This window comes from Myotis myotis, unplaced genomic scaffold (assembly GCF_014108235.1).
Source record: "Myotis myotis isolate mMyoMyo1 unplaced genomic scaffold, mMyoMyo1.p scaffold_m19_p_23, whole genome shotgun sequence".
Taxonomy (NCBI): Eukaryota; Metazoa; Chordata; class Mammalia; order Chiroptera; family Vespertilionidae; genus Myotis; species Myotis myotis.
In genome coordinates, this window is record NW_023416328.1 from 2,475,589 (window position 1) to 2,486,491 (window position 10,903).

The following is a 10,903-nucleotide window of genomic DNA, read 5'->3' on the forward strand; positions in this document are numbered from 1 at the left end:
CACCTCAAAGAGGTCAGTGAACCCCAGAGCCTCTGTGGTGATAAGCAGGCCTCTTACAGACCCTCAGTGTCCCTGAGACCTGGCGGGTCATCGTTGCACCCCGATGACAGTCAGCAGCGTTTGTCACCCTGTAGGCGGCACTCCCAGCAGCCGAGTAGAGCATAGACTATGCAGGAAACACAGAGTCTCCAACATGTGTGGCAGAGCCTCCATCAGCGGTTCTCAACCTGTGGGTCGCAACCCCTTTGGCGGTCGAACGACCCTTTCACAGGGGTCGCCTAAGACCATCCTGCATATCAGATATTTACATGACGATTCATCACCGTAGCAACATTACAGTGATGAAGTAGCCACGAAAATAATGTTATGGTTGGGTCACAACAAGAGGAACTATTTAAAGGGCCAGAAGGTTGAGAACCACTGGCCTCCATCACCCTAAGTCCCTTCTTGCTTGCTGTTTCATTGTGTTGCAGACAAAGCTACCACCGTGAAGCAAATAGCCTGGACCACGTGCTTGTGAATAAACGTACAGTTTCCATGAGGCTTTGGAAATATGAATGATGCAGCTGAAAAAAGTCTTTTTGAAAAGTGGTTTGTTTTGTTTTTCAATCCCTTAGGGTCAGCGATGCCCAGGCTGAAAGCCAGGAACCAATGCAGAATTCTCCATCAGGATGGGCCTTGTGTCGAGGTGAGTAGAACTGACCAGGGTTTTTCAAAGGGGAGGAGGAGGGAGAAGGGGAGGGGGAGGGGGAGGAGGCTGGCAGAGTGGGGCCAGGTGCCGCCGTGACAGTCCAGTTCTAACACGGCCTTGCGTTGTCAGGCTTGGCTGAGCCACGGATCAAAAGAGCCATCAATCTCCTGCAGATCCATACAGATCTGTGCTGGGTCAGAGGAAGAATCGATAACCCTTAGTTCTCCCTCCACAAAAACAAAGGAGCTGTTGGTTTGTTTACCTTTGAGATTGTGTCTTGATTAGGGATCATTAGTGGCCATTGTGGAAGGAAACTCCGTGTGCGTGGCTGACCCAGTCGAGTGTACAGGACGCTGCATGGCACACGGAGGCACAGCCACACGCCGTGTTTGGAGAGAGCCGGGAGTGCACACACCAGGGCCAGGGAGGCGGGACATAATGGAAGAGAAAGAGATGATACACCTGCTATCTATGCATCCATCCATTCATCCATTCATCTAGCGATCATCTATCCATCAGTCCATCCATTCGTCCATTCATCTGTCTGTCTATCATCTATCCATTAACCCATTCATCCATCCATTCATCTATCATCTGTTTATCAATACGTCTACCATCTATCCACCCATCCATCCATCCATCCGTCCATCCATCCGTCACTCATCCATTTATCTATTTATCTATCTATCTATCTATTTCTTGCCTGCCCCAGACCTTAGTTTGGGTTTATTACTATGTATATCCCTGCTGATCTGTTTTGAAGTCAGGCAGGCTTGAATTCAAGCTGAATAACTTTCCATGAGTTACTTTACCTCCAAGAGTCTGCTTCCTTATTACTATCTTGAAGATAATAATACCTTCATCATAAGGTTTTGGTAAGAATCAAGGAGAAATTATAAATTTAGAATTGTTTAGCGTGATGTGTTTGGCACATAGTAGGTGTTTGGCCAATACTTGCTTCCTACCCTCTGTTTCCTTCCTGAGACTGGTACAAATTGGTGCCAGCTATTTGAAAAGAACTTGCCTCTTCCTTCAACAATTACTCCTAAAGTGCAGATAACAGAATTTCTGTCTGTGTGAAATTCTGTATAGACGATACATAGGTAGGTAGGTAGGTAGGTAGATAAGTAGATAGGTAGGTAGGTCAGTAGATAGATAAATAGATAGATAGATAGATAGATAGATAGATAGATAGATAGATAGATGCACATGTGTAAAATTGAATAGCTTATGTCTATAAATAAATGTGTGCATATATGTCATGTTTGATCAGAATATCCATATATCCAAATACTGCTCGGTCACCAACAGAACAATGGTAAAATGAACTATTAAGATGTAAACTTTCTCAGCATTTCAGTATACATTAGGAGAAGCAACACAAATCACCTCAGACAATAAAATAAATACAATCACCATCAGGAACAAACTAATGGAACAAAATCCCACTGAGTCAAAATCCAGACAAAATATAATGTTCATTAGAGTAACATCCTGTGATGATTTGTTGAACCAGACAAGGGTATGAGAGCTAGCTAGCTTTCTTGCATATTGAAAGGGGAGTCTTCAGGCTGTTTCAGGGATCCCAACTGGAGAAGCATCCAGAAGACTGAGACGGGGGAAATGAGTTGCATGGCAGTCGGTTATCGACTCAAGTTGGATTATATTTTCATTTTTCACTTTAGTCTCATTTTCCCACGTCCCGTGGCCCCTGTTGGGGCGGCAGGAAGATCAGTCGATTGACAGAGAATGAGAAAGCAGGCCCACCACGACTCAGCACACAATGCCCTGGCCAGTGATCAGAGGGCGGCTTGCTGGCCACCTCCCAGCTGGGCTCCCTCCAAATGGCTGCTCTCCTGCCCTCACGCTCACCCACCAGAGCCTGCCTGTCCAGGTTTCCTTGCCGCTAAGTCCCACCAGAGTTCCAGGTCTCTGGCTAAGAATTTAACCGGACAATCTACCTCACTGTCTCCGTTAAAACACTGCCTTTGCATGGCCTAAGGCAGCAATCCCAGCATGCCTCCCTCCTACATTTGGGCCAGGCCCAGGACAGGTTGAGCAGAAGCCCTCTCTGAGTAAAAGCCCACTTACCAGAGTTTCTGTTGCTTTTTCTTACTGTTCCCACGTGTTGTATTTGAAGGTCAGCATCACCTCTTGAGCTAGGAGTGAATTTATGCTGTTTCCTTTTATTATTTTTTTAATATATTTTATTGATTTTTTTTTACAGAGAGGAAGGGAGAGGGATAGTTAGAAACATCGATGAGAGAGAAACATCGGATCAGCTGCCTCCTGTACGCCCCCTACTGGGGATGTGCCCGCAACCGGGCATGTGCCCTTGACAGGAATCGAACCTGGGACCCTTCGGTCTGCAGGCCGACGCTCTATCCACTGAGCCAAACCGGATAGGGCAGACGCCACATCTTTCACATCTTTATCAACACCTCGGCCACACACAAGTGACAGGCCGGGGATCCTTAAGGACACGTTCAGAGAAGACGGCACTTGGAACTATGCGTTTATTTGCACTGAAGTAGCATGGCATCACGTGACCCCGCGTGTATCTCTGGGAGATTCCGAGCCTGGATGTGACGGCCGGCTCTGCTAATAGAAAGAAAGGTCTTAGATGGGAGGGCGCCCAGGGCTCCGATCGGCGCCTAATCAGGGTCAGGCTTTTCAAATTATGTCGTGTCCGCCTTCACCTGCCGCCCATGAGCTGCAATAAAAACACACGTGCCCAGGGAAGCCCTGGCTCCACGCACATATATGTTTACTAGTAACCTGTCAGGCCAGGGGCGACGGGGCTATGAGGGAAATGACGGAGGTCTCCCCCAGCTGGACGCGTGCATTGAGAAGGCACAGTTCATGTTGGTGCAGATGGCGAGACAAAGCCGGAGTCCCCGAAGGTCAGTGTCAGGCTGTAAGGGCTCAGGGCTCCCCTTTCCCCGCAGTCAGCTGGGCCCTCGGGCTGTGGAGGTTGGGGGAGTCTGTCTCCTAGTGGTTTTGGGGGTTTTTTCCTGCCCTTGACTCTGGGATAGTCATTCTCTCATGATGTCAATGTGTTTTCCTTAAAAATCAGTAAAGGAAAAAGGCAGCAGAGCTGTGGGAGGGGGGAGGGAGCGAAGGGGCAGGGGGGGTGCAGAGCGGGGGAGCAACATTGCATCTCTGTGGTTGGAGGAAATATAAGTTATAGCTCACCCTGCTCTTTCCCCCTCAGTCCTCATGCAAAATAGAGAGTAGCCGCCTGGCCCTGGCTGGCTTGGCTCAGTGGATAGAGCATCAGCCTACGGACCAAAGGGTCCCGGGTTCGATTCCGGTCAAGGGCACATCCCTGGGATGCAGGCTCCTCCCCAGCCCGGGCCCTGGTCGGGGTGCATGCAGGAAGCAACCAGTTGATGTGTTTCTCTCACATCGATGTCTCTGTCTTTCCCCCTCTCTCCCCCTCTCTCCCCCTCTCTGCCCCTCTCTGCCCCTCTCTCCCCCTCTCTCTCCCTCTCTCTCCCTCTCTCTGTAAAAATGAATGGAAAAATATCGCCAGGTGAGGATTAACAAGTTATGATTCTCCATACTCTTTGTCCCCTTCCTAAGCACACCCCTAAAATCTTTTTCTTCCAGAGAATAAAATATAGGGTGTCCCCCAAAATGTACACACACTTTGACAACTCATAGCTCAATTTTGAAAATGAAATGTATTCTACTAAGCACTGCCTTTATCGTTACTCAAAGTGTGTGTGTACATTTTGGGGGAAACCCTGTATATTTGTGTCTGACCATGACAAGTTCCAGCTAAAGATATTTCAGGCCCCTACGTATTAATAGCAAACACATTCACTTAATTCACTATCTATTTTTTTAATATTTTTATTGATTTTTAAAGAGAAAGGGTCAGGGGAGAGAGATAGAAACATCAATGATGAGAGAGAATCATGGATTGCCTGCCTCCCACACATCCCTACTGGGGATCAAGCCCGAAACCCGGGCAGGTGCCCTTGACCGGAATCGAACCCGGGACCCTTCAGTCTGCAGGCTGATGCTCTATCCACTGAGCACACCAGCTAGGGGCCAGAGTCATTTTCAAATGGGAACATCCCTCCCTCCTACCCTCCAAACATGAAATTCATCCCGCTGACCTCGCCGAATATTTTTCATCTAATCGCTTCAATGATTCCTGGTCCCTCTGTTAACATTAGTGCATGCTGCATTACTGTCCGTGGTGGATCTAGGGCAGCGGTTCTCAACCTGTGGGTCGCGACCCCTTTGGCGGTCGAACGACCCTTTCACAGGGGTCGCCTAAGACCATCCTGCATATCAGATATTTACAGGACGATTCATCACAGTAGCAACATTACAGTTATGAAGTAGCAGCGAAAATAATTTTATGGTTGGGTCACAACATGAGGCACTGTATTAAAAGGGCCAGAAGGTTGAGAATCACTGATCTAGGGTCTTGTAAACTTAATCTGAGACTCTGTCTCTTTCAGTGTGAGGGAATTGACATCCTGGCGCTATTGTCAGTGTTAATGCACGTAACAGGAGCCGTAGCGTCCCCACCAACAACTCATTAATAGATGGTCAACTTGATTACGATTGATTCACCGTGTACATGGGCTGTTGCATGCGGTCAGTAACAACATCATAACTTACTACAGACCTGCGCCGTATTTCATTGTGATCCCACAGCTTCCTCACATGCAATCGTGGGAGATGGCCAAGCCCACAGCCTCTGACCACAGGCCCCGGCAGGTGTCGGCTCTATATTTTGGTCCAAGATCCGTGAGTGAAAGGCTAGGCCGGGGAGAGTGTGAACAGACGGGTCAGCGCACCAGCAGGAGGGCCTGAGACTTGATCTTCTCCGGGCTGGGGCGGTCGAACCCCAAGGTCACCCATTAGTGATCCCGCCCGTGAGGACTGCGGGATGTCAGCAGTAACGTCCCCCAGCCTGACCTTTAACCCTCTTAATGCTGGGGACACCGGGAGCCGCGGCCAGAAGGGAAGGAGCGGGAGAATTGTTCCCACCGTTGTCTGAGGGCTGTGGCATATGTGAACTCTGGGTGCCCCTCTGTTGGAGCAGACAGCTCAGAAGAAAACGGGACTGATGTTTGCTGTCCACACTTCCCACAGAAACAATACATCTATGCACGTTGCATAAACAGGATGCAAGTAACATTGCCCGCTTGTCATATTTTTTAACGTATTTTACTGATTTCAGAGAGAAAGGGAGAGGGAGCGAGAGATAGAAACATCAGGATGAGAGAGAATCATGGATCGGCTGCCTCCTGCACGCCCCCCCACTGGGGATGGAGCCCGCAACCCGGGCATGTGCCCTGCCCAGGAATTGAACTGTGACTTTCTTGTTCATAGGTCGAGGCTCAACCACTGAGCCATGCTGGCTGGGCCCAATGATCATATTTTCATTCTGTCACAAGTGTGTCCAAGTAACAGAGGCACTTAATGTAAAATGTGTCCCCCCACCCCCTCCACATTTAAACAATACAAGGGGATTAACGTGACGTTAGAAAAGTTCTTCCTTAATAAGAACAAGATGAACATAGGAAAGAAAGACTATATTTCCAGAAAGCCTAATGCTTGAGGCTCACACACAATTTTGTTTGACGTACCCATCACCCCTTCAAGTAGTCACCTCCAAATTTATGGCCAAGCCCTGGCTGGTTTGGCTCAGTGGATAGAGCGTCGGCCTGCTGACCGAAGGGTCCCGGGTTCAATTCCGATCAAGGGCACGTACCTCAGTTGCAGGCTCTTCCCCAGCCCGGACCCTGGTCGGGGCGCGTGCAGGAGGCAACCAATCAACGTGTTTCTCACACATGGATTTTTCTCTCTGTCTTTCCCCCTCTCTTTCACTCTCTGTGAAAATCCATGGAAAAATATCCTCGGGTGAAAATTAAAAAAACAGATGTATGGCCAAGATTTAAATAGCATGGACAGACACAGCTAAGCATGCTGCCATGAACATTATTCAGGGAATATGGTAGCTTCCCCCCAGGGGTCCCTTCTGTCATATGACCCCACTGAATATCTTGTAGGCATGCCATACTCATTTCTAAAATCTAGTCATTTATCAAATATGTCACCAAATGCTTTTCAGGGTCAACCCCTCCCCCCCGCCCCCCAGTAGATACCCATTTCAGGGCGATAGCTCTCCACACAGTATATATTGGGGGGAATATTACAGAATGGTTAAGAGGCTACTGCTATGGACTATGTGAGAGAAGAGGGATGCATTAGAATCTGAGATGGCAAGCTCAACATGGAGGAAACAAAACAAAAAACAACAACAATAAAATCCTTTGATCTGAACAGATTTAGAGGCTAAGAAAAGCCTAGAGAACTCACAACCAAGGGCTCCCCTCCTGCAAATCTTGTCCAAGAAATCAAAGTGAGGCATTTACATCCACGAATCCCTGTCTAGGGGTGCAGAGAGAGAAGGGGAGAGAGAGAAAGACACTTTGACCCCTTGTGAAGATATTGACAGACGTTCCAAAAAGGACCCAGAATCGGGATCCATCAAAGCCTGCCTCCTTGTGAGCTGTGGGGATATTGACCACGCCTCCCAGACTGGCCGCCCCGTGTCACGCATGCTGTGGATGGTGTCGGGCCACCTGTTTATTTTGCTATCATCACACGAGAGAATATTTTGGGATGGAACCCGTAGTTCCAACACATACTAGTAACATCCCTATTTTTATTCAAGTCAACACAAGAGATGTTTAAATGATTCTGCAAGAGAATAGGCATCGAGGAGACAAAATTCTGACAACAAATTATATCTGCTTTTTTAAAAATAATCTCAAGGTATATTTTCCCCCCCAAATTAGATCACCTGCAATGTGTTTCCATTCTGGTAATGTGTATATTGTTGGTCCTCACCCTCTCTCCCCCACTTCCAACATCTTTTGAAAATATCACTTTTTCCTCTAAAAGGACGAAAAGGCTCTAAAATGAGAGAGGAAAAAGATGCTTGTCTAACCATAAATTTTTAGAGTGAAAAAAAAAAAAAACCTAAGCCGCTTTAAAGACGGGAAGACAAAGAAAGTATATTTCACGATAAATTATTCATGGCCTTCGTTTTGGATCAATATTTATAGACATCCACATGCGTTTTATGAAGCTGGGGAGGTTCTCTTAAATGTCAGTGTCCTCCTCAAAGCCTGGGTCAGAGGCACAGCTTGAGGCTGGCAGTGAGCAGGCTCGGGCCCAATGTCCTCCTTCCTCCGCCATCAGGACAGCGGGGTCCTCTGTGGCTTCCCGCCACTGCTCCCCCAAAAACACCCTGCCAAGTGGCTGCACGTTATAGAAACATGTAAACAGAAACTGGTCGCCCCCACCCATTGAATAAGAGTAGAAAGGGGCCAGCCAGCGTGGCTCAGTGGTTGAGCATCGACCTATGAACCAGGACAGTGGTCGGCAAACTGCGGCTCGGCAAACCGCAGCTTGCAAGCCACATGCGGCTCTCTGGCCCGTTGAGTGTGGCTCTTCCACAAAATACCAGCTCTTCCACAAAATACTGACTTCTGCACATGGGCCACGAAGTTTCAATCGCACTGTACGTGTGTGCCCGCATGTGGTATTTTGTGGAAGAGCCACACCGAATGGGTCAAAGAGCCGCATTTGGCTCGCGAGCCGCGGCTTGCCGACCATGGAACCAGGAGGTCACGGTTCGATTCCCGGTCAGGGCACATGCCCAGGGTTGCTGGCTCAATCCCCAGTGTGGGGCGTGCAGGAGGCAGCCGATCAATGATTCTCTCTCATCATTAATGTTTCTATATCTCTCTCCTTCTCCCTTCCTCTCTGACATCAATAACAATATACTTCTTAAAAAAAAAAAAAGAATGGAAATGGGTCACTATTATAGAGTATGGAGTAAGTAGGACTTGAATTTGATCCCATGAGCCCCCATTCAGTGAGCATTCTTTTAGAAAACGGGGTGAGGGTCCCTGGTTACACTCCACAGCTTTCCAGAGAACTGCTCCCTGCCTGGGCCAAGTCTGAGAGGTGACTTAGGAGAGAGAAGGGGGGATCAGAGAATGCACTGTCAATAGTTAATAGTACCTGGCCCTAGCCAGCTTGGCTCAGTGGATAGAGCGTCGGCCTGCGGACTGAATGGTCCCAGGTTCAATTCCGGTCAAGGGCACATGCCTGGGCTGTGGGCTGGGTCCCCAGTGGGGAGGGTACAGGAGGCAGCCAATCAATGATTCTCATCATTGATGTTACTCTCTCCCTCTTTCTCTCCCTCCCTCTCTGAAATCAGGGCAAATCTTTTTTAAAAGGTACATATTACCTGCTTCACTCCTTTGGAAATAATACAAAGTGGTGGGATTTTTTGTTTGGTTTTTATTTGTTTATTTTGGTTTTGGTTGGTTGGAAGGAAGGCCTACTCTTGCACGAATTTTGTGCATCTGGCCTCTAGTGTGACTATAAAGGTGTTGTTCTAGGGAAAATGTTGCAAAACACTCCACCTGGTCCTTTGAAAAACAAATTAAGCCAATAAATATTGCCTTGAACCAGGGTGTGAAAATTGCTGGTTTCACTTTTATAAAATAATCTGTATTGAATTGAAATTTGCTTAGACCGGTTTAATATCTGAAAATGAACAAAAATGAATTGTTACGATGTGATCTGTCTTTAAAACCATCATCTCCTACACATATCTTTAGAAAAAGAATTTTTATCTTCTGATGACGTGTCACTATAAAATGTGATTTGTTTTATTCACAAAACGGTGTATTCTGTTTTATATTTTTGCTTTCTCTACTATAACCACCTCCATCCTTTCTGGTACAAGTTGCTAAATGAATATTCTTTGTCATGTCAAATACAGGGCAAGCATTTGTATCCCGTTTATCAAGACATCCATTACGAAGTCCCTCGCATTTAAAAAAAAAGAAAAAGAAAAGAAAAGAAAAGAAAGTAAAAGAAACAAATGATTGAAATAAAATTTGAAGAAAATGTTTATAAACGAAGAAGGAGAGAGCTGCCTGGAGTCTGTAGTTTTCGATGTCAGATTCCTGCCCGAATGTATCCTGCACCCACAGAGGCACATAATCTTATAAAGAAAAGTGAGTACATTTATCTTTAATAATAAACACAAATGCAAGAACAGAAGAGATCCCTGCCCCTCTATACTCCTCTCATTTGCAAAAATCAGGCAAGCAACACAAGGAGTGTTGACTTACCCTTTTTATTGTATTTTATTTTTTTGGTGGGAGGGAGTGGTGATGAAAAGGGCCGATTAAAATGATATATGTCAGATATTAGTAACCTTTTAAGCAGCCACGGCCACGGCCCTTAACCCCTGCAGATGGCGGGACCAGGTGCAGAGCAAACGGAATTAAGATGATAGCGTGTTGACAGCCGCCCGTTTGCATCCCTGCAGACAACCGGAGTGACATCACGTCTTCTCAAAGTGACACATTAATGAATTTAGCAACACCTGAATGTTTCCGGCAGGGGACACCTTTGACACGGGCGCCCCCCCCCCGTGTCAGCGACGATGGGAGGCTGGCCCGTTCCCCGGCCCCATCTGCGATGGCAGGGTTACCTTCCCGGCCCTCACGACTTGACAGGGTTTCATGGCGCTGCCTCCTTTCCTGACATCTCCTTCGCAGGTGAGCCAGGGCTGTAATGACTTCCTTTCTCATCTGGTAGGTTCCCTAAATGTCACGGGCAGCCCCGAGATGTCTCAATCTCGCCGGATGCAGACGGGAAGCCGGCCTTTTCCCAGGCGAACCGGCTCTTGCAAATAAGGCATCAGCCGCTCTTCGCGGGATGGACGCCGCCACGGCTTGTGGGTTCGAGGTAAGTGAGCGTCACAGGTTAGGGTTCAAGTGCGACACCGGGTGTGACTCCAGAAGTCATCATTTATTGACTAGGCTTAAAACACACACCCACACACATACACACACACACATATACACACACACAACATCATTGCGTGGTTGGGCCATAACACAGGGACCACTTTCTGCGTTTGGGAGCGATCCAGAGGAAAAGGTAATGAATGAGCCGCTGCCCCAGAAATGTGCGGCGACGGGGGTCCCAGTGATGGTCAAGGTCAAGTATGTGAACTTCCGCTCCGTGAGCAGCAAAGCCACGCTGTAAACGCAACTGCCTATTCATGGGCCCAGCAACTCAAGTCTTGTGTCGATCTGGCTTTTCCCATCTTCTTCTTCGTTTTCTCATGAATGTGACTCAGTCGTT

At 47.6% G+C, this 10,903-nt stretch overlaps 1 long non-coding RNA gene across 1 annotated transcript; it reads left to right on the plus strand.

Moving 5' to 3' along the window:
- The first annotated feature begins 615 nt into the window (after positions 1 to 615).
- On the plus strand, positions 616 to 10,495 carry LOC118679213. Its single transcript, XR_004975179.1, has 3 exons — positions 616 to 688; positions 9,525 to 9,762; positions 10,352 to 10,495. It is a non-coding gene; the product is annotated as an uncharacterized LOC118679213 (long non-coding RNA).
- The last annotated feature ends 408 nt before the right edge of the window (positions 10,496 to 10,903 follow it).